The 27,078-nt window shown below is 53.8% G+C and overlaps 1 pseudogene; it reads left to right on the top strand.

Moving 5' to 3' along the window:
* Window positions 1-13,084: 13,084 nt before the first annotated feature.
* On the top strand, window positions 13,085-13,607 carry LOC122906884 (annotated as a pseudogene).
* Window positions 13,608-27,078: the final 13,471 nt, after the last annotated feature.

The raw sequence follows: 27,078 nt of genomic DNA, 5'->3' as shown, positions 1-27,078 counted from the left end.
CCATTAACATTGCAGCTGAGGAACATGGCAGGTTCATTCTGGAGGTTCTGGAGCGAAGTACCAAGGCCTTGAGTTGACATGGAATCTCATGAAGATGGGTCAAAATGCTGGATTGTTACCAGTGGGATCTTAGAATCTGCTGGTGGCTATGGGCCGAGGAGGATTCATCTATCCTGAGGGTTTGACACAGATCCAAGAGCATGGCTTCCATCTGGGGAAAGGAGATGTTCTGTTGTGGGGCTCAGGGACCATATGTTGGATCATAAGCTGGTACTCCAGAACAGGTCTCTGAGGACAGATGCCTGAAAACCTAATATAGGGTTACAATGAGGCCATAGGGGTGTGTGAGGTTCAATCTTCTGACTCAGGACCATTGGCTTGGCTGTCTGTCTGGATTCAGGTGATCAGGGTGTTTCAGACTGCGCATTTGTGTCCATAGTGGCCACCTATATTGGGGTGGCTTCAGGAGCCCTGCAGGTTTCTCCTTTTTTTTCCTCAATTTATTTATTTTCAGAAAAACAGTATTCATTATTTTTTCACCATACCCAGTGCTCCATGCAATCCATGCCCGCTATAATACCCACAACCTGGAACCCCGACCTCCCACACCCCCGCCACTTCAAACCCCTCAGACTGTTTTTCTGAGTCCATAGTATCTCGTAGTTCACCTCCCCTTCCAATTTACCCCAACTCCCTTCTCTTCTCTAACATCCCTTGTCCTCCATGCTATTTGTTATGCTCCACAAATAAGTGAAACCATATGATAATTGACTCTCTCTGCTTGACTTGTTTAACTCAGCATAATCTCTTCCAGTCCCGTCCATGTTGCTACAAAAGTTGGGTATTCATCCTTCCTGATGGAGTCATAATACTCCATAGTGTATATGGACCACATCTTCTTTATCCATTCATCCGTTGAAGGGCATCTTTGTTCTTTCCATAGTTTGGCGACCGTGGCTATTGCTGCTATAAACATTGGGGTACAGATGGCCCTTCTTTTCACGACATCTGAATCTTTGGGGTAAATACTCAGGAGTGCAATTGCAGGGTCATAGGGAAGCTCTATTTTTAATTTCTTGAGGAATCTCCACACTGTTTTCCAAAGAGGCTGCACCAACTTGCATTCCCACCAACAGTGTAAGAGGGTTCCCCTTTCTCCACATCCTCTCCAACACATGTTGTTTCCTGTTTTATTAATTTTGGCCATTCTAACTGGTGTAAGGTGATATCTCAATGTGGTTTTAATTTGAATCTCTCTGAGAGCTAATGATGATGAACATTTTTTCATGTGTCTGATATCCATTTGTATGTCTTGATTGGAGAAGGGTCTGTTCATATCTTCTGCCCAGTTTTTGATATGTTTGTCTGTTTCGTGTGTTGAGTTTGAGGAGTTCATTATAGATCCTGGATATCAACCTTTTGTACTGTCATTTGAAAATATCTTCTCTTATTCCGTGGGTTCCCTCTTTGTTTTTTTGACTGTTTCCTTTTCTGTGCAGAAGCTTTTGATTTTGATGAAGTCCCAAAAGTTTATTTTTGCTTTTGTTTCCTTTGCCTTTGGAGACATATCTTGAAAGAAGTTCCTGTGGCTGATATCGAAGAGAATACTGCCTATGTTCTCCTCTAGGATTCTGATGGATTCCTGTCTCATGTTGAGGTCTTTTATCCATTTTGAGTTTATTTTTGTGTACAGTGTAAGAGAATGGTCGAGTTTCATTCTTCTACATAGAGTTGTCCAGTTTTCCCAGCACCATTTATTGAAGAGACTTTCTTTTTTCCACCGTATATCTTTTCCTGTTTTGTCGAAGATAAATTGACCTTAGAGCTGAGGGTCCATATCTGGGCTCTCTACTGTGTTCCACTGGTATATGCCTCTGTTTTTATGCCAGCACCATGCTCTCCTGGTGATCACAGCTTTGTGATAAAGCTTGAAATCAGGTAACGTGATGCCACCAGCTTTATTTTTGTTTTTCAACATTTCCTTAGCGATTCGGAGTGTCTTCTGATTCCATACAAATTTTAGGATTATTTGCTCCAGCTGTTTGAAGAATGCCGGTGGAATTTTGATCGGAATGGCATTAAAAGTATAGATTACTCTAGGCAGTATAGACATTTTAACAATGTTTATTCTTCCGATCCAAGAGCATGGAATGATCTTCCATCTATTTGTGTCTTCTTCAATTTCTTTCATGAGTGTTCTGTAGTTCCTCGAGTACAGATCCTTTACCACTTTGGTTAGGTTTATTCCCAGGTATCTTATGGTTCTTGGTGCTATAGTAAATGGAATCGATTCTCTAATTTCCCTTTCTGTATTTTCATTGTTATTGTATAAGAAAGCCACTGATTTCTGCACATTGACTTTGTATCCTGCCACGTTGCTGAATTGCTGTATGAGTTCTAGTAGTTTGGGGGTGGAGTCTTTTGGGTTTTCCATATAACGAATCATGTCATCTGCGAAGAGAGAGAGTTTGACTTCTTCATTACCAATTTGGATACCTTTTATTTCTCTTTGTTGTCTGATTTCTGTTTCTAGGACTTCTAATACTATGTTGAACAAGAGTGGTGAAAGTGGGCACCCTTGTCTTGTTCCTGATCTCAACGGGAAGGCTACAATTTTTCCCATTGAGGATATTTGCTGTGGGTCTTTCAATAGATAGATTTGACAAGTTCAGGAATGTTCCCTCTATCCCTATACTTTGAAGTGTTTTAATCAAGAACGGATGCTGGATTTTGTCAAATGCTTTTTCTGCATCAATTGAGAGGACCATGTGGTTCTTCTCTCTTCTCATATTAATTTCTTGTATTAATTGATTGATTTGCAAATGTTGAACCATCCTTGTAGCCCAGGGATGAATCCCACCTGATCATGGTGGATAATCTTTTTAATGTGCTGTTGGATCCTGTTGGCTAGGATCTTGTTGGCTAGAATTTTAGCATCCATATTCATAAGTGATATTGATCTAAAATTCTCCTTTTTGGTAGGGTCGTTGCCTGGTTTGGGGATCAGGGTAATGCTGGCTTCATGGAAAGAGTCTGGAAGTTTTCCTTCTGCTTCAATTTTTTGAACCAGCTTTAGGAGAATAGGTGTTATTTCTTTTTTGAAGGTTTGGTAGAATTCCCCAGGGAATCCGTCAGGTCCTAGGCTCTTGTTTTTTGGGAGGTTTTTGATCACTGCTTCAATCTCGTTATTAAATATCGGTCTGTAAAGGTTGTCGATTTCTTCGTGGTTCAATTTTGGTAGTTTATAGTTTTCCAGGAATGCATCCATTTCATCTAGGTTGCTAAGCTTATTGGCATATAACTGTTGATAATAACTTCTGATGATTGTTTCTACATCCTTGGTATTGGTTGTGATCTCTCCCTTTTCATTCCTAATTTTATAAATTTGGGCTTTCTCTCTTTTCTTTTGGATTAGTGTGGCCAATGGTTTATCGATATTATTGATTCTTTCAAAAAACCAGCTTCTAGTTTCATTGATACGTTCTACTGTATCTCTGGTTTCTCCCTCATTGATCTCAGCTCTAATCTTCATGATTTCCCTTTCTATGTGTGGAGTTGGTTTGATTTGTTGTTGATTCTCCAGTTCTTTAAGGTGTAGAGACAGCTGTTGTGTTCTAGATTTTTCATTTTTTTTGGAGGGAGGCTTGGATGGCTATGTATTTTCCTGTTAGGACCGCCTTTGCTGTATCCCATAAGTTTTGGACCAAAGTGTCTTCATTCTCATTGGTTTCCATGAATTGTTTCAGTTCTTCTTTGATCTCCTGGTTGATTCAAGCATTCTTAAGCAAGGTGGTCTTTAGCTTCCAGGTGTTTGAGTTCCTTCAGTACTTTTCCTTGTGATTGAGCTCCAGTTTCAAAGCATTGTGATCTGAGAATATGCAGGGAATAATCTCAGTCTTTTGGTATCGGTTGAGTCCTGATTTGTGACCCAGTATGTGGTCTATTCTGGAGAAGGTTCCGTTTGCACTTGAGAAGAATGAGTATTCTGTTGTTTTAGGGTGGAATGTTCTGTATATATCTATGAGGTCCATCTGGTCCAATGTGTCATTCAATGCTCTTGTTTCTTTATTGATTTTCTGCTTCGATGATCTAATTCTGAAAGAGGCATGTTAAGATCTCCTACGATTAGTGTATTCATATCAATATGACTCTTTATCTTGATTAACAGTTTTCTTAATTAATTGGCTGCTCCCATATTGGGGGCATAGATATTTACAATTGTTAGATCATCTTGGTGGATAGTCCCTTTAAGGATTATGTAGTGTCCTTCTGTATCTATGACTACAATCTTTAGTTTGAAGTCTAATTTATCTGATATGAGAATCGCTACCCCTGCCTATTTTGAGGCCCATTGGCATGTAAGATGCTTCTACATCCCTTCACCTTCAGTCTGCGTGTATCTTTAGGTTCAAAATGGGTCTCTTGTAGACAACATATGGATGGGTCCTGTTGTTTTATCCAATCTGCAAACCTGTGCCGTTTTATGGGTGCATTTAGGCCATTCACATTGAGAGTGATTATTGATAGATACGTTTTTATTGACATCGAGTTACCTTTGAAGTTTTTCTTTCTGTCGACTGTCTCTATATTTCTGTTCAATGCTATTCTTGGGATTTTTCCTCTTTTATAGAACCCCCCTTAATATTTCCTGCAGTGTCGGCTTGGTGGTTTCATAGTCTTTTAAGCCTTGCTGGTCTTGAAATCTCTTTATCTCTCCATCCATTTTGAATGTCAGTCTTGCTGGATAAAGTATTCTTGGCTGCATGTTCTTCTCATTTAGTGCCCTGAATATATCTTGCCAGCCTCTTCTGGCTTGCCAGGTCTCTGTGGACAGGTCTGACATTATTCTGATGGGCTTTCCTCTGTGAGTAAGGAGCCTCTTTGCCCTGGCGGCTTTCAAGAGATTATACCTACAATTATAATTCCTCAATTTGACTATCAGGTGTCGTGATGTTTTTTTGGAATGTATAATCTTGGGCGGAGACTGTTCAGCCTCTAGTACATGAACGCTGGTTCCATTCACGAGATTAGGAAAATTTTCATGAAGGACTTGTTCCACGATATCTTCTAGACTTCTTTCTGTCTCCTCCCCTTCAGGGATTCCAATAATTCTGACATTGGAACGCTTCATGGCATCATTTTTTCCCCTGATTCTGTTTTCGTGGTTTCTAAGCTGTTTGTTCCAGGCTTCCTCATGATCCTTTCTCTCTATCTGTTTGTCTTCCAGGTCACTAATTCTATCTTCTGTCTCAGTTACCCTAGCTTTGAGAGAGTTTAGATTAGATTGGAACTCATTGAGAGCATTGTGAACCTCCTCCCTGGTAGCTTTAAGCTCCTCCCTAACATTGTGAACATCCTGTCTGGTCGCTTTCAGTTCGGCCCTAATCAATTCTGTTTGATCATCCATGGCTTTCTCCAACCTAGCTATTGCCTGGATATTTGTTAGCCTGAATTCTCTTTCTGACATATTGTCTATGTTGATAGCCATTAGCTCTGTTGCAGAAGGTCTATCCTCTATATTTTTCTTCTGTTGGGCATTCCGCCTCCCAGTCATTTTGGTGGGAGATAACTGAACAGATGTAGCTGGATGTATCAACTCTGGTGAAGTCAAGTTCTCTGCACAGAGAAGCATCTTCCCAGGGACCACTCACTCCGTCATCCTCTGCATCGACCTTGAGGAGGAAGTACAGGAGGTGGAAAAGGGCGTCCTCAGGCCAGTGGCCATGGGTCGGAGGTTCTGCACGCACCAGGGCAAGGAAGTGGGATCCGGAGACGCCAGGCAAGAAGCAAGCCTCACAGAAGGCTGGAAAATGGGAGCTGGTCGCCCGCACTCAGCCGAGGCATCTCGGTGACCTGCCCCTTCCCAGGTTTTTCCTTTTATCGAGGTTTTAAGAAACTGTGACAGACACATTTTCCTTGGGGATGGCACTCACAGTCCTGTGGTGTGGTTCCAGAGACCCCATTCTGGAGGACATATGAGCCAGTCTGCAACACAAACTCGGGTTAGGGTTATCGGCGAGGCGATCTCAGGCGCAATGCATAGACCTGGAGGGCAGCTCGTCAGGAACTATAAATCAGGTGCCTCAAAGGCGGTAGCACAGGCTTTTGTATCTGGCTTGTGTGTCCAGGATGGCCTCAGAATGCTGGTGTGGTCTCATGGGTCCATGGGAGATTTTTCCTCTTAAGGATCTTGGTGGCTCCCTATACTATGGTGGCTTTCTTGGCAAAGGGAAGAGTGCTATTTTTCATCTTAGGGGTGCCCCAAAACGGGGATACCAGAGACAGTCTGTGGTTATGGGCGCCTGAAAAATCCCAACAGGGGTTAGGATTTGGGCTTAGGGGCATACCAGACCTGCAATGTGGGATCCTGGAGAAGCAACTGAGAGCATTTGTTTGACAGCATGCTCTGGTTGGGGGTCACAATGCCTGCTTGTGTCCAGGGCGGCCCTCATGAGTGGGAGGGGTCTCCTTGGCCATTCAGCTGGCTACCACTCTGAGGTTTAGACACCCATCCCAACAGCCAGGATTCCTGCCATGGGGAAGGAGGATTTCTCTATTGTGCTTCAGGTTCCCCCATTGGCACGCATTCCAGCAAAGGTCTGAGGACAGATGCCTAAACCAGGAATAGGAAGAGATGACAGCCCTGGGCCATGGCCGATCTCACATTCTGGAGATGGGACCCGCCCTCTGGGTCCTGACACGAGGTCCGAGATGAGGTTCTGTCAGACCCAGCAGTAGTGGCCAGGGCAACCTATAATTTGGGGTCCCTCTAGGGTCGAGTAGATTTATCATCATGTAGGGTTTCTGGGCAGTCACACCAGGCCGTTTTTCTTACCATGGGGAAGGCAGAATGCTGCATTGTGGCTCCAGAATTCCCTATCAAGAGGGCTTTCTGAACACTAGGGTGAGTATGGAATTGTAAACCCAAGCGACATTTAAATTTAGTGCCAAACAAAAGGCAATTCCAGTGTGTAGCAGCTGATTCAAATATCCAGCACTTGAGATAGCATGGATGTCAGTTGATTGCTCATGCTGGAGCTTGTGTTTATGATGACCAACAAATGGATGGGTGGCCTCAAGAGGCCATGGAGGATTACCCACAATCGGGCTTGTGAGATACTCCATACAGCAAGGTTTCCTTTTACTGGACAGGGGAGTCTGGTTTGTTTTCTCCAGGGTTCACCATGTGGAATGTTGGTATCAGAGCACTCCCGCTGGATGTTGAAGGAGTTGGCCCAAGGGCTTGGAGTGATTTTTTGTTCCTTGATAACGAGGCGAGGGAGGCGGGGGAGGGGGGAGGTGGGAGGAGTAGGAGCCGCCGCCCCCGCCACCGTGGCTGGAGGCACCTGGGATGGCAAAGGAGTTGACCACTCCAGCCACACCCCCGGCGTGCAGAAACGGGTCGGGGTGGGGTGGGGTGTGTCTCGCAGCAGAGGTGGAGGCAGGGCAAGGGAGGCGCTGGCAAGGCCCGGGGCAGATTTAAAGTTTTGGACTAATCTTTTTTTTTTCTTTTTTCTTTTCTTTCCCCGTTTGGCCTCTGCCTCCGTCCGCCTCCGCCTCCGCCTTCATCTCACTCTGCAAAATGGGCTTTATCTGTAGTTGCTTTTCAGCCCGCTGGGAGTCAGTGGGTTGGGCATCAATCAGTTTAGGTGTGTGTACTTGGGGAGGAGGAAGTGGGGAGGGGGAGTGGATTTCGGATTTCTAGTGTCTGTCCGCCCATCTTCCTCCACTTCCTCATTCTTTTGACTATTGGGAAGTGGGGGGGGGGCAGGTGTGTTCCATTTTTGAGTATCCTTCTCTCTCTGGACCATCGATTGGGGCCCTTCCCTTGAGGCATCTTTCCGATGGAGCGACATCCCAGATCATGTGATCTGAAAAACATTCGGGCTTGTTCTTACCATGCCCGATTTTTACAGGTGCCTCCTTTAAACTCAGTAAATAAATAAAGAGTTCCTTTGCAAATGGATGTTAGCAAAAGCGTCCTGAGGGAGAGAAAACATCTCAAATGTGTAACGCATAGGGACACATAGATACAAACAAAATGCAAACAACTTCTAGCCTTTGTTTTAGTCTTACTTGTGGAGAGGTCATGAAAGACCAGAGGCTCAAAATCCACCCCTTGGCTGAAAACAAATCCAAGTGCAACATAGCATGACCACCTTTGGATCCCATCCATCAGTTGTTTTCCATTTCCAATCAAAACACGGCAGGTTCTGTGCAGCAAGAAACAAACCAAATGAAGACCCTGAGCATTGGTTCCTCCCCAAAAGCTGGGCCTTCACTGATGGAACTAAACAGGCTTCCCAGTTTCTGATGACTTAGTCTCCTAGCAGCCTTCCTCTACTTGTGCACGCAATTCAAACATGTCAAAAGAAGCCCACTTGGGCCATCTGAGACTCATGGTACCCTGAAATGTCTTCCATGGAAGTAAGCAACTGCAAGCATAGGCTCCCCATGCATTGTACACTGTACATGTGGCCTGCAGGCGTTTTTTTCTGGGGGTGGGTGGTTGCTTTCCCAACATTTATTGCATGTTTGCATAGGGTTTTGGTTTGTTTAGTTGGTTTGGTTTGGTTTGGTTCGGTTTGGTTTTCTGCACGCACATGCGCGTGCACATATGCGTATGTGTGTTTTCCATAAAGAGTGACGAGTCGTCATGATGAAGGACGCTACAGAAAGCATACGCAAGGCTCTATGACTCTAATCTTAGGGGAACCAGGGACGTTTTCTTTCTTTCTTTCTTTCTTTCTTTCTTTCTTTCTTTCTTTCTTTCTTTCTTTTTCTTTTTCTTTTGCCCTTATATTTGGAAGGCTCCTTTTGAGGGATTAATTGATGGGTTGGAAAAAATTTTTTTTTCTTTAGGTTTTATGTGTATGTAATCTCTCCACACAACATAGGGCTCACGTTCACAGTCCCGAGTCCCATGCTCCACCGATGGAGGATAGAGCCAGGCACCCCTTGATCAATTTTTTTTTTCCTTCTCTCTTTTTTTAAAATGAGGTAGATATGCAATGTGTGTGTGCTCAGGGCAGAAAGAAAGCCCACATGCTGAGGTTTGGCAGAGTCATTTGGGACCCAGGTAAGTGCTAAAGCCCAGGAGCAGGGCCCACAAATGTTAAAACGTGAAATTGTCCTTGATCAATATTCACTTAACAGATGATGTATTGAAAGTGCTCTTCGGAGACGCCTGGGTGGCTCAGCCAATTAAGTGGTTAAGTGGCTGTCTTTGGCTCAGGTCGTGATCTCAGGGTCTTGAGATCAAGCCCCACACCGGGCTCCCTGTTTGGCGGGAGGCCTGCTTCTCCCTTGTCCATTCCCCCTGCTTGTATTCCCTCTCTCGCTGTCTCTCTGTCAAATATATGCAGTCTTTTAAAATGAATGAATGAATGAATAATGGGGTGCCCCGGTGGCTCAATCGGTTGAGATTGAGCGTGTCTGCCTTGGGCTCAGGTCATGATCCTGGAGTCCTGGGATTTAGTCCTGCATCGGGCTCCCTGCTCAGCTTAGAGCCCACTTCTCCCTCTGCCCTTCACTCTGCTCGTGGGCTCGCGCTTGCCCTCGCGCTCTCTCTCTCTCTCTCTCTCATCAGTGAATAAAATCTTAAAAAAAATCAACTGAGCGAACGAATGAATGAAGAAACAAACAAACAAGAGACATGGCAACAAAGGAAAGTCCTTGCTGGGGCGGGGGGTTGGGGAGTGGAGGGGGGTATCAAAGCGGAATATCTCTAACCTGCAACACAGTCTTTATCAATGCTGCCTTCAGTCCTTACCACGGATTCCATTTTCCATAAGCGACGGTCCCACCCAAGTTGGCTTATTTCATGGTAAGACCCGTGTTCTCCCCTATGTCCTGCAGAGAGAGACGAGCCATGAAAAGCGAAAGTTGGGCGGATCAATATTAATCTAGGAAGTAAGCATCGTTCCTGAGACCACTAGCTGAAGTCCTGCTTCCTCTTTAGGACCCAGTGTCTTATAAAAGGCGCGTGGGTGGCTCCGTGGATTAAGCCGCTGCCTTCGGCTCCGGTCATGATCTCAGAGTCCTGGGATGGAGCCCCACATCTGCCTCAGCATCCCTGCTGAGTGGGTTAAAGCCTCTGCCTTCAGCTCGGTTTATGATCCCAGGGTCCTGGGCTCGAGACCCCGGACTGGGCTCTCTGCTCGACGGCGAGCCTGCTTCCCCCTCTCTCTCTGCCTCCCTCTCTGCCTACTTGTGATCTCTGTCTGTCACGTAAGTAAATAAAATCTTAAAAGAAGAAGAAGAAGAAGAAGAAGAAGAAGAGGGGGAGGGGGAGGGGGAGGAGGAGGAGGAGGAGGAGGAAGAAGAAGAGCTGATTTCACCATCCCTAGCCTTTGAAATGATCTGGTATCCCGTCCTAAGAGAGAACCCATTCTCCGCAGAATGCTTCCTACTTCTTTTCACTAAGTATTGCCACCCAACAAGCACATTCCCATGCCACCAAACCGTCTCCGCAAACATAATTTGTAGTATCTGTGTTCTATTCTATCATGTGAGTATAGCATCCTGTGTTTAACCATTGTGCCATTGTTCGACATTCAGGTGGATTCCAACTCTTATTTGGGGCGTGTGTGTGTGTGTGTGTGCGTGTGTGTGTACATGCGTGGGCATGCTCGTGGAGGGGAGGGTTCTAGGGGTGTGTCCATCTGCATTCAGTAGGTGTAGGGGAGGAAGAATGTTCCCTCTACTCCCCTTCTGAGTTGTTAGCTGAGACCCCGGTCAGAAAGAGATAGATCGCAGGGAGAGAAACAGTCGATTGACACGTGCAGCGCCCATCAGGCAGGAGACACCCACACCAGAAGTCACACAGAATGGCGGCTCAGAATTCCCATTTTGAGAGCGCGTCCTCCACAAGGAAAAAGATCCGGCTGTGGAGAAATGACAGGAGAGAGGAAAGCAGTTTTAGGCTTCTGAGCTCAGCCCACCATGGGAAAGCCAAGAGATGGAAGGGAACTGACAGAGGAAGGTTTTCTGGGCAGAATGTCTTCTTTTCCTCCTGCTCCATGGAGGGAGAGTGCCTTTCCGAGGCGAGTTTTATCTCCTCCTTTCAGGTCAGGAAGCAGAGGGAGAGGCGGAGTGTCCTCCTCGGGGCTATTGCCTTTCTTTCTTTTTCTTTTTTTTTTTTTTTTTTTTTTTGGCTATTGCCTTTCTTTCTTTCTTTTTTTCTTTCTCTCTCTCTCCTTCCTTCCCTCTTTCTTTCTTTCTTTCTTCCTATCTCTCTTAAGGTTCTGTTTATGCATTTGATAGAGAGAAACAGCGAGGGAGGGAAACAAGCAGGGGCAGGGAGAGTGGGAGAGGGAGAAGCAGGCTTCCCGCTGAGCAGGGAGCCAGATGAGATGGGGGCCCGGGGTGGGGGTGGGTGCGCGTGCGCGCACACACACACACACACACACACACACACACACACGATCCCAGGTGCCCGAGATCATGACCTGAGCCTATGGCAGACCCTTAACGCCTGAGCCACCCAGGTGCCCCTGGGTTACTGTTTCTTAAGCGCTTCACATTTCAAAGAACCTGTGTGCCAAAGCGGTATGGGAGCGGGGGCGGTGGCACACAGGAGACCCGTTCTCTCCCTAAGCTACAAAAAGCTCAGGGTCCCCTGGTTGGTTCTCCATAGAGTGCGCTGACTCTTAGATCTGAGTCCTGAGTTCCAGCCCCACCCTGGTTGTAGAGATCACTTCCACAAGGACCAAAATAACCAAATGAAGAGATAAACACCACGCATGGCCTCTGCCGCTCTGCCTACTTGGGCTCTCTTTCTCGCTGTCAAATGCAGAAGTAAAATCTTTAAAATGAAAGAAAGAAAGAAAGAAAGAAAGAAAGAAAGTGACATCCTTCTTTCTTTCTTTCTTTCTTTCTTTCTTTGAGAGAGAGAAGAGAGGGGGACACACAAACACACACACACGTGTTTATATATGTATGTGTGTACACACATGCACGCACACATATATTCTGCGTTTGCAGAAGCAGGGGGAGGGGCAGGCAGAGGGAGAGGGAGAAGCAGGCTCCCCGCTGAGCAAGAAGCCTGATGTGGGACTCAATCCCAGGAACGTGGGATCATGACCTGAGCCAAAGGCAGGTGCTTAACCTTAAGGGACTAAGCCGCCCAGATACCCTGTGAGTGACATTCTTATCTTCAAGGACGGGAAGTTGAGAATGAAAAGGAGAATTCTGGACAAACTGATCTTTTTTTTTTTTTTAAGATTTTATTTATTTATTTGACAGACAGAGATCACAAGCAGGCAGACAGGCAGGCAGAGAGAGGGAGAGGAGGAAGCAGCCTTCCTGAAGAGCAGAGAGCCCAATGCGGGACTCGATCCCAGGACCCTGAGATCATGACCTGAGCCGAAGGCAGCGGCTTAACCCACGGAGCCACCCAGGCACCCTGGACAAACTGATCTTCTTTCTTTCTTTTCTTTCTTTCTTTCTTTCTTTCTTTCTTTCTTTCTTTCTTTCAGATCTGTATGTTCCTTTAGCCTCCCCACGTAGTTTAGTTACTCTTCCACAATCACCTCTTCTTGGTCAACTCAATATACCAGCAACTAGGATTTGCTCCTTCTCAGGGTCTTGCTTTCCTTGGGAGGGCTTTGTCATGTGACACTTTCAGGGAACAAATCTGTAGGCTCCTTTTCCTGTTACTCCATCTCATGTCAATGTCATCCTTAGGGTCTGCCACAAACCCTGAGGTAAAGGGTGTGCCCCGGTGACGTCTTCCTTTCCAGCATCTTTGAATTCTCCCTCCTTCGTGACCTTGTTCCTTCCGTGCACAGCCCTCCGCTCAGCTCCCGCCCCTCCCCCATGCCAGAAATATGGGTGATGGCCTCTCAAAGCTAAACATACTCTTACCGTTCGACACGGCAATCCTGCTCCTTGGTATGTATCGATGACCCAAATGAGTTGAAAACTGATGTCTGCACAGAAACCTATACGCAGACGTTCACGCCCCCTTCACTCGTAATGGCTTGAACCTGGAGGCAATCCAGAAGTCCCGCAGGAGGAGAATGAATACAGAGAGTGGGGGTACCTCCAGGCCATGAACTAAATGGTTTTCGGGGCTTTGGAAAGAGATGAGCGAGCTATGGAGCTATGGGGAGCTGTGGGGAGCCAGGCAGGGAAACTTCCGTGTGTATTCCTGACTGAGATAAGCCAATCAGAAGAGGTGCACCTACCTCACGGTTCCAAGTCAATGTGACATGCTGAAGGAGGCCAAACTATGGAGAGGGTCACGAGATCAGTCGGCTGGAGAGCAGAATATGAACTGTAGCAGACAGCGTCATAGACGGACAGGTGTGTGGAGAGGGTTTCTCCCCCTCTTTGACCAGGTTTTGCTCCAAAGGAGTGCAGCCAAAATTGTAACCAAAGGAGGCAGTGGGCTCCCCGAAAAATCTCAAGGAAAAGTACTTTAAGCAACAGGAATAGCTATTGGTCAGGCTCTAAAGGAAAGGGTGGAGAGATTCAACCAGTTGGCCTGAAAGTTGGCGATAAATGTTTTCTCCCAGAATATGGAGGCCTCGGGGTAGTTCTAGATGACGTGGACTATTTTCTTACTTAGAGACCGTGACATTCTGAGAAAATATATAGACTGAAATAAATCATTATTGCAATGGCATCCCGTGACGTGAAACTACTCAGTCCACTGAAGTTGTGAAATCTTGCCTCGTGTTAGTAATTTCCATGTCTGTCTTTCATAATAAGCCAATGATATTCAAACTAATGATAAGGAAGGTAAGAAGTCAGGCAGGCAGGCAGGCAGGGAAAAAGGGGAAAACCAAGATCTGTCGGCTGCCAGGGGTTTTGGCAGGCGTGGAGGGTGCGTGTTGGGGGGGGGGGGGGGCGTGGGTGGGTAGGTGGGTGGGTAGGGTGACTAGGCAGGGCACAGAGGATTTTTAAGGCGGTGGAACTATTCAGAGTGCTACGATGGTGGTAAGATACTTTTGTCAAAACCCAGAGAAGGGGGGCGCCTGGGTGTCTCAGTGAGTCAAGTCTCTGCCTTTGGCTCTGGTCATGATCTCCGGGTCCTGGGATAGAGCCCCGTATTGGGCTCTCTGCTTGGCGGGGAGCCTGCTCCCCTCCCCCTACTTATGATCTGTGTGTCTGTCTGTCTCTCTCTCTGTCAAATAAATAAATAAAGTCGTTATAAAAAGGAAAACAAAACCCCAGAGAATGGATAACGCCAAGAGTGGACTCTCGTGTAAACTCTGGGCTCTGAGTGGCTGATGATGATGTCACAGTGTGGATTCATCCTTTGTAAGCGATACACCAGCTTTGCCACGGATGGACGGATGGTCGGATGGTCAATAGGCTTGTGGAAGCTCTCAGGGAGCAGGCCTGTGCCTCTGAGTGTTGGGGGGGCTGGGCCGGGGCCAGTGAGCAGGGAGGGATGGCAGAGCAGGTGTCCTGCGGGTACTGGCCATATTCTCCAGTGAATTTGGCTGTGAACACAAAATCGATCAAAATAAGAAAGTAAGTAAGTAAGTACGTAAGTACGTAAGTACGTAAATAAATAAATAATTAAAACCAAAGCCCCATTAAACACGCACACACACACACACACACACACACACACACACACACACGAAGGAACAAACACAAAAACCGGACAGACAGGCAGACCGGATGTGGAGCTGCCCCGGGAAATGGTCAAGAAAGAATTGCAGAGATGTGTTTGGTGCAAAAAGGTGCTTTTATGACAGCACGGGGACAGGACCTGGTGGGCAGAAAGAGCTGTGCTGGGATTGTGAGGGGTCACTGGTGATACAGTTTCCAGTTAGTGGGGGTTAGGGATAAGGTAAGTCTCCAAGGAATGTGTGTATGCTGCGAGCAAGGTCTCTGAGACCTTGCAGGGCTACGTCCTGTCAAGGTGAGGTAAGTCCCTTTTGTTTTAGCAAAGCGTGTGTCTTTAGATGTGTGTCTGTGGGCCACGTGTTGGAAGAGGGATGTTAGCATCTCGTGGGCATTTGTGGCTATCAGAGTGAAGTGACACGGACTAGAGCAAATCCTCACGGGTAAAACATTGAACAAAATCCTTGAGGGAGTTGTAGGGGTGTTACACCCTGTATGTGTGTCAGGGATTCATCAGCGGGTTACAAGTGGTCAGGAGACCTTGCTGTTGCCTCATTTCTCTTGCCTTCGCTCTCTACATCTGGTCTGAGTGACGTTCCAGGTGGACATTCTTTTTTTTTTTTAATATTTTTTTTCCAATTTATTTATTTTCAGAAAAACAGTATTCATTCCAGGTGGACATTCTTGCCACTGGGTTGGGGGGGGTGGGGAGGGGATGCTTGTGGTGGTTGTGGTGGTGGTGGGGTGGTGGTGGTGGTGGTGGTGTTTGGTAGTGGTGGTGGACACACATTCTTCTCTACCTGCTTAGGGTCTGTGGCTGGGCCTAGGATGGTATCCGACAGAAGAGCTTCCCTAGAGAAGGGCATCCAACTGTGGGTAGGTGTTTGCCAGCACAGGGGCGCCTTCACAAGGACCTAAAGACAGGGACTCGAGGGGTGCCTGGGTGGCTGGGCGGGTTGGGCCTCCGCCTTCCAGGTCATGATCTCATGATCTCCGGGTCCTGGGATCGAGCCCTGCGTCAGGCTCTCTGCGCGACCGGGAGGTTGCTTCCCCCCCAGCCCCCCTCTCTGCCTACTTGTGATCTCGGTCTCTCAAATAAGTAAATAAAGTAAAATCTTAAAAGAAAAAAGAATGAAAGAAAGAAAGAAAGACAGACAGACAGACAAGACAGGGACTCGATCCACTCGTGAAGAACGGATGAGAAAAAAGGGGTTTGGGCAAGGGGCAGGTAGCCGCTTGGAAAAGACAGCCCCGGGAAGACGGGGGTGGGGGTGGGGGTGGGGCTGGTTGAAGAAGTTTTATCGATGTGGACAGTTCAGACCCTAATTCTCCGGTTCCCCTCTCCTGTCTCTGGTGATGGAGGATGCCTTTCTGCTTCGTGGTTCCAGGGAAGGTACCTATCACATGGGAGTTGGCTCTCTTGGTCTCATGAAGACCAGAAGGGTCGGCATATCCTTCTTGTTGGTGCTGTGTCTTCAAGGAGTTGAATTTGAGATAACCGACGTGCCACAGTGGGCACCTTTCAGGGGTGACATGTTCTGGTTTCCTTCAGGGCAGTCTACCCAGACTCAAGTGGCTCACGGGTCCTTGTTCCTCGGGAATCCCTCTCCCCATCCCTGGTCCTGCCATTGCTGGCTCCTTTCTTTCCGGCCATTCCCGAGGCTCCTCCACAGTGGCAGTGTGCCTGCGCATAGGCTCCTTGGCCTGGGTGTTAAAAAGAAAATCGGGGGACGCCTGGGTGGCTCAGTTGGTTAATCAGCTGCCTTTGGCTCAGGTCATGATCCCAGCGTCCTGGGATCGAGTCCCACATCGGGCTCCTTGCTCAGCAGGGAGCCTGCTTCTCCCTCTGCCTCTGCCTGCCATTCTGTCTGCCTGTGCTCGCTCTCTACCCCCTCCCCTCTCTCTGATAAATAAATAAAATCTTTAAAAAAAGAAAAAAAGAAAAGAAAAGAAAAAAGAAAATCGGAAGGTTCTCTGCCGTTCGACCCTGGGCCCTGCAGAGTTTGTCGTTGCTAATGGTTCTTCTGTATTTTTTAATCGCCTCTGGGATGATCAGGGATGGACTCCCTGCCTCTCAAACCCAGACTCCATGTCCATTTGGAAGTAGACATTAAACTGCCTCGCTGGTTTTCTGAGTCGGGGGCCTTGTATTAGACACGACCTGCTCAAAGGGACCTGACCCTAAAAATCTTGGTTTTCTTCCTTGCCTTGGGCCGTGTGGCAGACTTCCCATCTGAATGGATTGTACCCAGATTCCCCTAGTGACCCAGATCCAACCTCCGGGAGCGAGCGTTTCCTCATTTTGTTTCTCTCTGAGCAACACCCACCACCACCCCACCTCCCACTCCTGGCTGATCCCCCAGGCCTCTGTGTGTCCTTTGCTCTTGGGTCTTCTTCAGAGGGTGTTTCACAGAGCCTAGGTTTTTAATTTTGGGGACTTCCAACCCCTCCGTTTATTTATTTATTTATTTATTTATTTATTTATTTTTTACGGATCGCGCCTTTGGTGTCCAGTCTTAAACCCTCTTTGCCTGGCACTAGATCCCCAGCTCTCCCCCTAGAATCACCCCCCCAACACGCGCGCATGCACACAGACACAGACACACACAGGCACACAGACACAGACACAGACACACAGACAGACAGACAGACAGACACACACACACACACACGTGTGTTCCAGTGTTCTGTTTCCCATGGAAGTGTGGGATCCGTTTGGAGTTCACATTGGTAGGAGGGGTGAGGTCTGGCTGTTTGGATAGAAGCTTTCTTCTTTCTTTGTTTCTCCTTCAAAAAGAATTTTGGTGGTGGTGGGAGGGAGGGAGGGAAGGAAGGGAGGGAGGGAGGGAGGGAGGGCGGGCGAAGGAGCGAAGGATCCAGAATGAGGGTCAGAGAGCGGGAGGGCGAGAAGCAGAGTCTCTGCTGAGTAGGGAGCCCCGATGGATGCGGGGCTCAATCCCAGGACCCGGAGATCATGACCTGAGCTGAAGGCAGAGACATTTTGCTGACTGAGCCGCTCAGGCGCCCCAGTTTTCTTGTTTCTTTTTCTTTTCTTTTTTTTTTAAGATTTTATTTATTTATTTGTCAGAGAGAGAGAGAGAGAGAGAGAGCCAGAGCGAGCACAGGCAGAGTGGCAGACAGAGTCAGAGGGAGAAGCAGGCTCCCTGTGGAGCAAGGAGCCCGATGTGGGACTCGATCCCAGGACGCTGGGATCATGACCTGAGCCGAAGGCAGCTGCTTAACCAACTGAGCCACCCAGGCGTCCCTCTTTTTTTTTTTAAGATTTTATTTATTTATTTGACAGAGAGAGATCACAAGTAGGCAGAGAGGCAGTCAGAGTGAGAGGGGGGAAGCAGGCTTGCCGCTGCGCAGAGAGCCCGATGCGGGGCTCGATCCCAGGACCCTGGGATCATGACCTGAGCCGAAGGCAGAGGCTTTTTAACCCATTGAGCCACTCAGGTGCCCCCCAGTTTTCTTGTTTCTTTGTCTGCCTTCTTGCCTGCGTGTTGGGCCTGTGGATGTCTGATGACTGGACTGACTATCCTCTGATTTCGTGGGGACGTGGGCCATGTCTCCTCCTTTGAATGGCCTTTGCGCATCGGTGTGTTATGCCCAAATTCCGAGACCCCCCAAAGACGACCACCAGAGTCCAGAGTCAAAGCCAAACAGCAAGGGTCGTTTATTACGAGTTCAAACCCAGACCTCTGCGCCCTCGTTGCCGGTGACACTAAGAGGTCCTGAGCTCAGGATCACGGCACATTTTTTTTTTTTTTAAGATTTTATGTTTTTATTTGACAGAGAGGGAGGGAGAGGGAGAGAGAGAGAGAGAGAGATATCACAAGTAGGCAGAGAGGCAGGCGGGGGCGGGGGTGGGGGGAAGCAGGCTCCCTGCTGAGCAGAGAGCCCGATGCGGGGCTCGATCCCAGGAACCTGAGATCATGACCTGAGCTGAAGGCAGAGGCTTAACCCACTGAGCCACAAAGGCGCTCCATGGGTCACGGCACTTTTTATGCACTATTTTTGGGGAGGCAGGGACTTCGCATACATCATAGTATCTCCTAACAAATCACTACGTACCGCGGGAAAATCAAACAGCAACTCTCTAATATGACTGGCGCGCTACAGAGCGGGAAAAGGCTGGGAACAGATTATTGGTTAGGTCAAAGGGCTGTCATTCTTCAAACTGCTTGGTCGGCACCGCTAGGGTATGTGTCACCTCTGGATTGGCCGGGGTCTCCCTGTCAAGCTGCGGGGTGCCGGATGGTTGTCCTCTCTTGCACCCAGAGCTGGGTGGGGGGTCCGGGAGCAGTCATTTTGTCACGTCCAGTTCTGGGTGGGGGTTTCTCTGGTGCCAGATGACTGTTATCTCTCGGCCCAGAGCCGGGTGGGGGTCCGGGAGCGGCCACTCTGCCAGGTTCAATTCTGGGCAGGGGTTGTGTGGTTACAGAGTGCCTATAGAAAGTTTGCTGGTAATTTTCCATCTCCTCATGGGTTAGCAAGCGAGGGTGCAGAAGCAGAAATAGCGGTTATGGTTATAATTTAGGCATCTCAGGTGAAACCTTTGTTGGGCTTGGGCATATCTGTTTGGGTATCTGTTCCGTTCCATCGATTCATTGATGGACTGACCATGTCTCTTTGTCTGCCAACATCACAGGGTTCCCGTGGCCTCTACCAAAAAAAAAAAAAAAAAGCATTCGACCAGGGGTGACTTTATTTCTGATTTTTGTTTTGGTTTCCTATGTTGTGTTTGAAATTGACATATCAGTTCAAATGTCTTTGGCCTGTCAGCTCTGTACACCCACCCAGTGTGGCCCTGGAACTCAGGACCCCCACAGATCAAGAGTCGCCTTCCTCGGGGATCCTCTGGACCGAGCCAGCCAGCTAGGTGCCCTGAAAGACGTGTACTTGAATCACAGGTGTGAAGTCTGCGCCCATGAACTTTGCACCGGGAAACCTTATTTGGATCGTCGCACTCTTGGGGGAAATACTGGTGAAAGAACGTTGTGTAGCTAACTACGGAGGAACTGACTTGGAAGGAAAACCTTCTTTTGCAGTTTCCGGTGTTTGGTCAATTCTCTCGACTCAATAGGTGTCCAGCCTTCAGAGTCACATTATTTGCTTGATTTCTCTCTTGTCTGCGTTTCCTCATTTACTTTTATAGTGAGTGCTCAGGGTTGATGCTTGACAGAGAACAGTTTTCATCCTGGGTGTGTGTGTGCGTGTGTGCGTGTGTGCGTGTGTGTGTCATGGGCAGTCGGGGCCTCCCCTCTTCCAGCGGCAGCGGCCCGGGCGCGTTTCTCAAGTCTCCCCTGGGCTGCTGGAGTCACGCCGTGCCTGCCGGGAGCTCCCGAGGCTGACGCCCGCCCCTCCGAAGTGGGCTGGGACACGAGATTGGGCGGTCTGGTGGCCGGCCACGCGACTTCACGGCCCTGCGCTTGGGGGGTCTGCTTCGGTGTCTTTCGCGGCGGTTGTCTGCCGCCACCTGGCGGCCGCTTTTATATAGCGTCTCCCCACCGGAGCGTGGGCGGTATCGGCAAGGGATGGCATTTGGTGGCGGTCCCCGAGCTGCAGTTCCGGGAAGCCGTCGACACTAGAGGGAGCCTCCCGTTTTCTCTGGGGTGTCAGGGCGCGATCGGCTCATGGGAGATTGAACCCTTAGTTTTTTGGGGAAACCGGTGGCGCTGTCGCCTTGTCCTCCTCTTCCTCCTCGCTCTCCTGTAGGGGTGTTGGGGGCTGCCTGGAGGGGTGGACCAGCACCCCGCCGGTGCCACCTCCTCCGCCCCTGGGAGAAAGGGAGAGGGTGTGCACGTGCGGCACGAGGACGCCGTTCGGCCTGTGGCTCTGGCCGGTCGTCAGGCCACGTATTCCGTGTCACACAGGGGCGGTTGGGGACCGGCATGAGCCTCGCGGGGAAGCCCGTGGATGGCGCGAGGGTTCCGTCCGCGGGCTCGCGTGGGGTCCTGGTCGTCGCCCCCGATTTTCTCACCAAGTTTTCCGAGGCCCTCTGCGTTGGTGGGGACCGGATCGGACCGGATAGGACCGGATGGGATCAGACCAGGCCGCGTCGTGAGGGGAGGCACCGGGCGCGACCTCCGTGTAGGTCCGGCCATTGCGGGGTGCGGGGGCGCCTCGCCTCCTCTCCCAGTCCCAGCCTGGAGTCAGTGACCGTCCTGGGGCGGTCCTGGGGCAGTCCTGAGGGCCAGGGCCGGTGGGGAGAGAGAGGAGGAGGCGAGCGCCGGCAGGTCCGCCCCCCCCACCCTCACAACTTGATTTTTGTAAGTCCCGACCTGGGGACAACAGGCGGACCAGGGGAGGAGCTACCCCGGCTGGCCCTGGCCGATTCCGGCCGCTCCTAGCCGGCCCTGGCCGATCCCGGCCGGGACCTGCCCAGCTGTGGCTGGCCCCGGCCGCTCCCGGCCGCTCCCGGCCTCTCACGGCCGGCCCCGACCGCTCCCGGCCGGCCCCAGCTGATCCCGGCCGGCCCGGACGCTCACGGCCGCTCCCGGCCTCTCACGGCCGCTCACGGCTGGCCCTAGCCGCTCCCGTTCAGGCCCTGGCCGGCCCCGGCCGATCCCGGCCGCTCCCGGCCGGCCCTGGCTGATCCCGGCCGGCCCTGGCATATCCCGGCCGCTCCCGGCCGGCCTGGGCCGATCCCGGCCGGGCCCTGGCCGGCCCTGGCCGATCCCGGCCGGCCCTGGCATATCCCGGCCGCTCCCGGCCGGCCCCGGCCGCTCCCGGCCGGCCCTGGCTTATCCCGGCCGGCCCTGGCTTATCCCGGCCGGCCCTGGCATATCCCGGCCGCTCCCGGCCGGCCCCGGCCGCTCCCGGCCAGCCCTGGCTTATCCCGGCCGGCCCTGGCTTATCCCGGCCGGCCCTGGCATATCCCGGCCACTCCCGGCCGGCCCTGGCCGATCCCGGCCGTGCCCTGGCCGGCCCTGGCTGGCCCCGGCGATCCCGGCCGGCCCTGGCCGGCCCAGCCCACACCGCTCCACCCCGCCTTGCGTCAGCTGTCGGTCCCGGCTACACCCTTCCCCATGCTCCCGGGGGTCGACCAGATGGCCCTAGGGGTTCCGTGGGGGGGCCCCCTTTTCTCTGTGTGTGTGTGTGTGTGTGTGTGTGTGTGTGTGTGTAGGGTAATGGAGTGGTGTTTGGGGCCAGTGGCCGGGCCATGGTCCCACGAGCTCCCGGTGACCTGTGGCTAGGCCCCGCCTGATGGCGTGGGTATTTTGTCCCCTGAAAGGAGCACTTTTTGTTGCCAGATAGGTGCTGACACGCTGTTTGAGTGACTTACCTTAGAGATGTGGGCCTCTGGGTGCGTGTGGGGCTCTGGGCTTGGCTGTGGTGCCAAATCTGGCTCGGCCCTCGCTCGTTTGAGCCGTCTGAGTGGGCCTGTTCGCTGCCGGCTCTTGTTACCCCCAGGTGGCCTGGGCTGTGGTGCCACCTCTGGTCTCCAGCACCAGAGGGCTGTGTGGGCAGGTGGCGTGGGTCCTTTACCCCGTGCGCTCTGAGCTACAGGCACCTGGCTGTGGCCATGGCAACCCCTGTTCTGTTCCACAAGGCTCTGTGCCACGCGCGTGTCAGGCATTCTCCCTGGGTTGCCTGGCTGTCCTTGCCCTGGGTTTGAGGGGGTGCCGGCGAGGCTCGAAAGCAGGTCCTTCTGGTTGATGTCCTCACCGTGTGTTTCCCCCCTCTGGGGCCTCCTTGGGCACGTTTTTTGCTGATTGATGTGGTGATGTGTTCTCCCGGGCCGGGCCTAAGCCGCGTCAGACGAGGGACGGACATTCATGGCAAATGGGACCGCGCTTCTCGCTCTGCCCGCGGGTCCCCCGCTCCTCCTCTTCTGCCACCCGCTGCCATGGGTGGGGTAGGGAGAAAGGGTGTGGGGGGGTGTGGGCTCCGGCCCGACTCCACTTTCCCACGGTTCCCGCCTCAGGGCGCCTGTGGGTGTGGGGCCCTCTGACGCAGAGCACACTCTCGCTTGCAACTCCTGGCTTCCTGTGGGGTGAGCGGCCCTCCCTGTGGCGGGGAGGGCCGTCCCCATGCTGCGCTGCTCACCGCCTGGGTGTGCTGAGTGCGTGGCGCCTGGCCGTCTGTGGTGTCCCTGGAGCGCTCCAGGTTGTCTCAGGTGCCTGAGGCCGAGTGGTGGCGTCGTTTCCTGTTCCCAGTGAACCTCTCGGGCTGCCGCTGTTGGTGGTGTGTCCGAAGAGCAGGTGGTGGAGCCGGTAAGGGAGGGAGGCCCAAACTGCCCCCCCTCTGTGTGGGTGCGGGCACCTCCTCCTCCCCTGGTGCGTCGTGCCAGGGGGTGTGTGTGGAGAGGACTTGGTGGGGCGTGTGAGTGACCGTGCCGGACCGAGCCAGCGCTGTGGCGCTTGGCCAGCCGAGGGCTGCTGCTGTTTTTGCCCAGCATGCTGTGCCCGTCTCTGCTCCTCTCGTGGCCCCGGTGGAGGCACGAGGTTCCTTCTGGGTGGTGATGGGAGCATGGCCTGTGTGGAGAGGCAAAGGTGGTCCCCTTGTCGGGCTCTGGCCGCGAGCGCTCAGGATTGCCCTGTGCCTATCCCTTACCGCAGACCCACCCCTGCCCCCAGGCCCTCGGAGGCCTTTGGGACCCGCCATTTCGTGGGGCTCGGTCGGGGGGACGAATGGGTGAGGGTGATGCGCCCTCGGTGAGAAAGCCTTCTCTAGCGATCCGAGAGGGTGCCTTGGGGTACCGGAACCCCCCAGCTGCCGCCCCTCCTCTGCGCGTAGTGGCCACCGATGCGGGGTGACTACTGTTGCGTCTTGGGCAGAGCCCCCTCTCTGCGAGGGGTCTGACGGCCCCGCGGTGGGGCCGAGGGTTGCTCTCTTGCCTACCGCGGCCTGCGCCTCCCCCCTCCGAGTCGGGGGAGGATCCCGCCGGGCCTGGCCGGCGTCTGGAACGTGGGGCTCCCGTGTGCGTGTGGGTGCGTGCGTGCGTGGCCACTCCACCGCGGGCGTGCGTCTCCTGCCCTGTTGCCGTGCGAGCGGCTGTGTCTGTTGCCCGCTCCTGTGCCGAGTGGCCGCCGGCAGTGACGTCTGGGCACGGGTCGGGTCGCTCTCGCCTGGGGGGCGCTTCCCCCCGGGGCTGTGGTTCCGGGATGGACTAGGCGGACGGGCGGAGGTTTTAAGCGGGCCCCTGCGGCGGGGGTCCCGTGGGGTTGGGCCCCAGCGGTGTGGGGCCTGGTTTGCGGGGAGGAGGAGGCGCGCCAAGGGTGCTGAGGCCGGCCGGCGTCCCTGGGCGTCGCGGGACCGCTCTCGTGCTGGTGGCGGTGGGATCCCGTGCACGTTTACCTGGCGGCCCGGCTCATGCCTTCGTTGGTGCGCCCTTCCCCCCGAACCGCTCCGCACGTGCTGGTCGGCCGTTGCCTGCTGGGCACCCTCCCCCTGTCGCCGCTTACCTCCCCCCCTATCTTGTCCCTGCCTTGCCTGGACAGCTGAAGGTGCGCGGTGACCTCGATCCGCTCCCTCGGGGCTGAAACCGGCCTCGCCGCTGTTGGGCGTTGTCCCCTCCCTGGCGTCTAAGGGGCTTTTGGGGGGTGTCGTCCCCGGGCCAAGGAGCCTCGGCCCCCGGTGAGGAGGAGAGGCCGCGCGGGTCCAGTCGAGCGGGGCACGGAGGGATGTTGTCGTGTGCGTGGGAGAGTGTCCTGTTGGGGGTCGGTCGTGACTGTGGCGTGGTGGCCGGGGTCCCGAGCCCCGCGTGGTGGCCAGGGTCCGCCGGGGGCCGGGTCGGTGTCCTTGGGTGCCATGGGACCGCCCTTGTGCTGGAGGCCTTGGGTGGTGGGACCCCGTGTGCCCCGGTGGCCGACCTCGGGCCTTGGAAGGCGCCTTTTGAGGGGCTCTTGTGCTCCCTCGCGGCGGCCCGCGGTCCTCTTCCCCCGTGGCTGCACCGGTTTCTGACGCCTAAGCCCTTTGCCGCCTGAGCCTTTGTCTCGCGGCCTCCCCCCGTCTGCCTGCCGACCCGGTGCCGCGCCTTGGCGCGCTGGTGCTTCTCAGGCCTGTTGCGGCTGCCCATCCGTGTCTGCCGCCGCCGGCCCCGGCGGTGGTGTCGTCGTGTGCCGACGAGGGGCCGTTGCTCCCGCCCTACGCCGTGCGCCGCTCGCTCCGGCGCGCATGCCCAGGAGCGGGTCGGGTCCCGGCCGTCCGCTGTGGCCATTGCGGCCGCGCGCTGCCTCCGCCGGTGGTTGGTGTGGGGGGTCGGGCTCCGGCCCGGCTCCCCTCGCCCCCCTCCCCGGCGGGAGCGCGGCGCCGGCCGGCCCTGGCCCCGGCGTGGCTAGCCGGCGTCCCGGCCCCACCCGCGCGCCCTCATCAGGGCCGCCCCGGTGTGTGTGTGGGGGTTGGAGCCGTCCCTCGCCTCTCGGCGGCGCCGCCGCCCGGTGCGCCCTCGTCTGCGGTGGCGGGGCCCTGGCCAGTCAGCCTCGCTCGCCGTTGCGGGCGGGGGAGGGCCGTGGCGAGGTGGGGAGCGTCTTCCCGCTCGCCCACGCTGCGGGCCCCTGCGCTCCGTGGTGGGGGTTGCTGCCGCTGCCGCCGCCGCCACCGTGTGTGCCCCTCCGTGCTCGGCACGTCCGGCCCACCGGGAGACCTTATGCCGCGCCCCTCCTGGGGGGCGCGGGAGGTCTCTGCCTCACCGCGCTCCTACCTGGTTGATCCTGCCAGTAGCATATGCTTGTCTCAAAGATTAAGCCATGCATGTCTAAATACGCATGGCTGGTACAGTGAAACTGCGAATGGCTCATTAAATCAGTTATGGTTCCTTTGGTCGCTTGCTCCTCTCCTACTTGGATAACTGTGGTAATTCTAGAGCTAATACATGCCGACGGGCGCTGACCCCCCTCGCGGGGGGGATGCGTGCATTTATCAGATCAAAACCAACCCGGTCAGCCTCCCCCTCCCCGGCCCCGGCCGGGGGCGGGCGCCGGTGGTTTTGGTGACTCTAGATAACCTCGGGCCGAGCGCACGCCCCCCGTGGCGGCGACGACCCATTCGAACGTCTGCCCTATCAACTTTCGATGGTAGTCACCGTGCCTACCATGGTGACCACGGGTGACGGGGAATCAGGGTTCGATTCCGGAGAGGGAGCCTGAGAAACAGCTACCACATCCAAGGAAGGCAGCAGGCGTGCAAATTACCCACTCCCGACCCGGGGAGGTAGTGACGAAAAATAATACAGGACTCTTTCGAGGCCCTGTAATTGGAATGAGTCCACTTTAAATCCTTTAACGAGGGATCCATTGGAGGGCAAGTCTGGTGCCAGCAGCCGCGGTAATTCCAGCTCCAATAGCGTATATTAAAGTTGCTGCAGTTAAAAAACTCGTAGTTGGATCTTGGGAGCGGGCGGGCGGTCCGCCGCGAGGCGAGCCACCGCCCGTCCCCGCCTCTTGCCTCTCGGTGCCCCCTCGATGCTCTTAGCTGAGTGTCCCGCGGGGCCCGAAGCGTTTACTTTGAAAAAATTAGTGTTCAAAGCAGGCCCGAGCCGCCTGCATACCGCAGCTAGGAATAATGGAATAGGAGAGCTTGCGCCTGAGGGCCGTGGCCGCCGCGGTTCCTCTGGGGGGAGATCCCTCGCGCTGCACGCGGTCTTGGGGTCGCCCGGGGTTGTGTGTTGGGGAGGGTCGCGGTCCCGTGCCGCTCGCTGGTGTTGACCCGTCGTGGTGGAGGGCCCGGTTCCGGAACGCCGTTGGTGTCGCCGCCGTGCCCCCGGCAGGGAGCCGCGGTCGTCCAGGCCGTGGGGGGCCCCCATCCGCGGGCCACCGCCTCGCGTCCGGGATCCGCGCCCGCCCCCTCCCTCCCCGCCGGCGATCCCGGCCTTCGCCCTGTCGGGGCGGCTCGCGCCGAGGCCGAGTCGCGCGTGGGGACGCGCCCCGGGGCCGCGTGCCCCAGCGGCGGCCCGCGGGACGCCGCGGCGCCGCCCGCCGCTGCGCGCTTTCCCCCGGGTTGCGGCCACGCCGCGCTGTGTGCCCCGAGCCCGCGGTGGGTCGGGGGTCGACGGGGTGTTGTCGCCCAGGGCGGACAGGCGCGCCGCGCCGTCCGTCGCCTGGCCCCGCAGCCGTGCGGCGGTTGCTCGCGGGGGCTTCGGTGAAGGAGGGGAGGAGAAGGTTGCCTGGGCGGCGGTGCCCGTGGGCGGTGGCGGTGGCTGTGGCGTTGGGGGTGTGCGGGGGGGGGCGAGGGCCGTGGCCCGCGGCCCCCCCTCTCCCCCGCCCCGCCCGCCGCCCCGGCTTCGTGCCTGTGCTCCCTCCAACCCCCACCCTCGCCTCCCCGCGTGCGTGCGCCGTGCCGCGCTCTGCCCGCCCCTGGGCGTCAACGCATCCCCCCGTCTCCCCCTCCCCCTCCTCCAAGCCCGGCAGGGCTCCCGCCTGTGCCGCCGGCTCCTGCTCACTGCCCGCGCCCGTGTTTTCGGCCCCCACCTCCCTGAGGGGTGGGGGCCAGAGGCCGGGGCCGCGGGCGTCGGCCATGGCCTTTCCCGTGCCGGGGTCCTCCTTTTGG

This window comes from Neovison vison, chromosome 5, assembly GCF_020171115.1.
Source record: "Neovison vison isolate M4711 chromosome 5, ASM_NN_V1, whole genome shotgun sequence".
NCBI classification, from domain to species: domain Eukaryota; kingdom Metazoa; phylum Chordata; class Mammalia; order Carnivora; family Mustelidae; genus Neogale; species Neogale vison.
This window is presented reverse-complemented; position numbering and strand designations above follow the sequence as displayed.